The sequence below is a fragment of the Epinephelus fuscoguttatus genome, linkage group LG10 (assembly GCF_011397635.1).
Source record: "Epinephelus fuscoguttatus linkage group LG10, E.fuscoguttatus.final_Chr_v1".
Taxonomy (NCBI): domain Eukaryota; kingdom Metazoa; phylum Chordata; class Actinopteri; order Perciformes; family Serranidae; genus Epinephelus; species Epinephelus fuscoguttatus.
In genome coordinates, this window is record NC_064761.1 from 8,431,827 (window position 1) to 8,436,700 (window position 4,874).

A 4,874-nucleotide genomic window follows, 5' to 3' on the forward strand; every position below is an offset into this window, starting at 1 on the left:
GTAGCCACTGTGAGTCACCTATTGGTTTGTGGACCCCCGTTTTGAAGTCTTCAGTTTGACATTTTGGCCTTCACCATCTTTGATTTTTGCAGCCAAAATGAGAGGGTGGAGATAACCCTAATACTCGCTGCTAACTTGGTTAGCATGGTGTATTTACAGTCCAGGGTTAACTGTGATAATGCTAATGCTAATTTTCTCTGACAACAAACACACTTAAATCCATTCAAACAAATGCATTTACCTGGAAAAAAATAGACATTTTAGGCCAGTGAAATAGTGACAACTATGGCTACACCTATACTAGTTGACTCTGGGGTTACATAATGGTTACATAATCAACACTGTCGCTGTGGTAGCAATTTGTCAACAGACAGCGCCCACCTGTCATTTTAGGCATCCATGCCCTTAATAATGCATAAATTAAAGCCTAAATAAAATGTAATTGGGTGAGTTTTATAAAAATTCAACACCTCTACAGCTGTTATGAACTGCTGTGGAGACCAAAACCATTTTTTGTACCAGGCTATAAACATGTTTATTTCTGCTGTAAAGTTGGGCATTTAACATGGGGGTCCACGAGGATCGACTTGCTTTTGAAAGCAGCCTCAAGCGGCCATTTGAGGAACTGAAGTTTTTGGCACTTCTGCGTTGCATCATTGTGCAGCCGCAGAGGTTACCGCTTGATAGACTCACACAAAAGTAATTCCTTTAAATCATCACTTATGACCAACAAGAACTGTGTTGTGGTGTTTTATCTGCAGAGACCCCACCCTCTGCCTGTATTGTTTTATTCTGCTGTGTTCAAGACGTTTCTGGGCACAGCACACAGTTGAGGTAGTGACTTTATAAAAAGGTTGTCGTGGACACAGCACCAAAAAAATGAATAAAGCAAATATAGCAAGGCGAAACACCAAGCAGAAAAAGCTGGGTTTTGTTTTCACTTTCGCTGGCAATACTGTTTACAAACAAAACAAAAGCCACAATTCCTGCATATGCCCATTTACTAGCTTTGTTTTGTAACCTCATGCAGAGATGGGACCAAGTCACACATGTGCAAGTCTCAAGTAAGTCTTAAGTCTTAACCTTCAAGTCTCAAGTAAGTCCCAAGTCATTTTTTCTTGGGCAAGTCGAGTCAAGTCAAGTCACAGGTTATGCCAAGTCAAGTCCTGTAATAGGTCAAGTCAAGTCCAAGTCAAGTCACCTTATTATTGTAATTTTACCTGCAGAATCTGATCTTAATAAAGTGAAAAGACAAGATATAAGTAACTGTCAGTAAACATTGACTTCATCGCTGCAATGTTTACTTTGCAGGGACGACCCCCATGTGCGTGCGTGCTCGCGAGCGCGCGCACACACACACACACACACACACACTAACCAAGACAGCGGCCAAAATCACCCATTTAGCTCATTTAACCCTGTGTTGCTCGTTCATAAAACGTACAGCCGGTCTTGTGATGAACCGGTCGGAATGTTTGCTCACGTTTCTGGGGTTAATGTTGGCAAATAAATTGAAAAACAAGTTCCACAAAATCGACCCGCCCCCCCACCCCCGTATCGTATCAAGCTAACATTAGCTAACTACCGACTAACCAGATAATATTAACTAATTGACAAGCACTTACTGGGCAGAATGGCTCTTCAAACGACAAACAAACTTTGAAGTTGTCACCTGGCTGTCCGAGATGTTTATGCCGCATGTCTTGCACTGTGTTGTTCATCTTTTGCCGTCATAATGGTAATTCCGAAAGCTGAAGACAATGCCTCTTGGTACCCCTCCCGCTGACATGTTGATGCCTATCTGATATAAGAGGGCCTGTTTCTCCAATAAACACGTAAGGTACATAGAGAGGGCATGACTGATTGACAGGGTAGTGATCCAATCATGACAACGCCATTCTCAGCCTGCGCTCCTACCGGGTAATCGACATTATTTTTTAAATTAATTTATTAATTTTATATTCTAACCGAAAACATGATGTGAATAACACTCAAGTCATTCAAGTCATCGTGTCTCAAGTCAAGTCAAGTCCCGAGTCTTTAACTTCCAAGTCCGAGTCAAGTCTCAAGTCTTTTATTTTTTGTCAAGTCAAGTCATCAAAACAGTGACTCGAGTCGACTCGAGTCCAAGTCACAATGACTTGAGTCCCCATCTCTGACCTCATGTCACAGTGCTCATCAGCAGATTGAGTTTGCTCAGTTGTCTATTTTAGGCTGCAGTTAGGCCACATGACAACTGAGCTATTTCCATGACAACAGAGCAAACTCTGTCCATTGATGAAGACCATGAGATGTGGTTAAAAGCTCTGGAAAATGCTAATAGACCTTGATTTGAGATTTTCAGGTTCAAATATAGCAATTATGGCCAAAACTACAACCATATGACCCACAAAACATCAATAAAACAGTTTTGTTGTAATTTCTGTCAGTTGACTAATGAATTAACACTGACTTAATAACTTATAGATATATATATAAGTTATTAAGTCAGTGTATATATATATATATATATATATATATATATATATATAATATAAAACACCAAAGCTAGATCCACTGTAAGCACACTGTAGACCAACTGTAGCACATTGTGGTAAACTTGAAAGTCGTCCAACTGACTAAACACTAAATAACAGTGCTGTCAACATGATGCATGGTGTGTAGCATGTAAAATGCCTGGTTTTTGTATGAAGGGATATGCAGTTCATGACGTGGTCAGTGAGCGTGGCGCGTGCCGATGCTAGGCTATAGCTCACATATGAATACAACATATGTTGACAGCAAGAAAATTTGCTGCTCGAATCACTTGTGGAGGAAGGAAACAAATAAATCTGTCCAGATCCTTTCGTTCCCACAAAACCTCAAATTATAAAGTGCATTGTGCCAGTGTTACTGAGGACCGTCATCGACTTTGGGTTTCCAATTAATGATTTATGGCCTGAAATGTGCTGCATTGTGGGAATGTAACGCAGATGAATGTTGAAATGTTGGGAGAATGATGCTGTAACAAAGATGAGATTAATAACTAGAGAATATCAGTTTCCTTGAGGGGGAGAGGACAGAGAGGGTGAAAGACAAAGGTGCACACGCGTAACAATGACAAGATCGTTGAGCAAGACAAATAGTATCTCTTATTGCAGTTCGCTGAGACTGCAACACAGATGGGTTAAACACGTGGTCTGGGAACTGAGACGTGTAGGTTTGAACCAGCAGCTGCCTGGTTTCATTTTATCTTTGTATAATACCCAGACTGTCCTAAGGGAAATTACAGGACACCTTGTCCTGACACTGAAATCTGAGGGATCCCAGTGGATGTGCAGGACAAGGTGAATGTTTTGTTGTGTCCCCAGTGGTTAATTTTTACCACATGCTGTTGCGTCTGCTTTGCATGATATCTGAACAAGCAAATAATGTCATAAGACTTGAGAATGTCACATCCATTTAGGCTGCTTATATATTGTCTGCAGACCAGTTTAGCAGCTATCTTGAGGGAGGGAAACAATTACAGCTCATCAGGATGAACTCTGTCACCTTTATGGTATGACAAAATAAACTGTGATTGCACTGTATTCACACAAAGGGGGCACAGTTTCCCAAAAGTGTCTTTTTGCTGAATTAGTTTCAACGGTAAGGGTGCTTTAGGTAAATCATACCCTGGACGGACAGGCAGACAATAAACAAGCCAAAGGTCATACGCTGAACATTTCAGACATGAAAAAATGCAGAAAGAGAAAAAAACGTCAAGTAATACGAAAAGTAATCTTAGCTGGAGACGTTTTCTTGCTATTCCGGGGGTGTTTCCTTACCCTCTGCTTGTTTTTCATAATGCAGTCTCAACACTTTTTCTGCTTCTGTGGTGGAAATCACACAATGGCCGATACTGATTGCTTTATTTTCTCAATGTGTACCCCCCTCTTGCGTTTGTTATTGCAGAACAGGAGGATATGCCGGACAGGGGGAGCGATGCTGAGCCTGCAGAATCTCAACATTTTCTTTCTAATAATTTGAAATCCTGCGGGGTCGAGGGGGTGCATACAGGAGGGAAAGTGCAAGGGGTCTGGATGCTTGCCGGTGGGACTCATAGAAGGGGGGATTGGGGGGTGCAAAGTGCCAGATCACCAGGTCTGCTTGGGGTATGTGAAAGGTGAGCAGGCTTCTGAAACTACTTGGGTGAAAGGGTCAGGTATGCAGTCTGGCCTGCACGTGCGCTGTAGCTGTGGTTGGTGTTCTGACTGACATGTGCATCCAAACGCTGCAGCTTCTACAACCCAGAACAGTAAAGCAATACCACTTTGGCTGCACCCACCACTGAGCACGTGGTTTTACACACAAACACACAAGTTATATGCAAAGAAATTATTGTTTTAGTGGGTTAACATGGAGGCCACCTACACACCTGCCCAGAGGAATGTTTTATCAGTGTTGCATGTGGGGGGTACCGCCAATGGCATTCACTCACATACCTTTGATGCCAGCAGGGGATGTGGCCAGTGGTGTGGAAACCTCCACAGGTTTGAGAACAGTCAACACAGAAGAAATCTCCCCTGGTGCGGCACATTTCTCTTCTGTTGGAAATCTGCATCTGTGCATCTTATCTGTAAGATATTACATATTAATATTACTGTGAATGAAACCAATCAACACATGTGTGCTACATGCCATCTGCAGCTCACTTTACTTGCTTTTCTTTTGACAAGAGGCCACATTTCCAGACAAACACCTTTGCATTTTTGTCAGAACAGGGCGAGGGTGAAAGATGAACAGTGCTCAGTAAATTAGTGTAAGGGATTAAAAAAGCTGAACGTTTGAGCAGCTCTCTTTTCAGACTGGATGTAGCGGTCCCTCGTATCGGGGCTCTCCGTTTACATTATTCA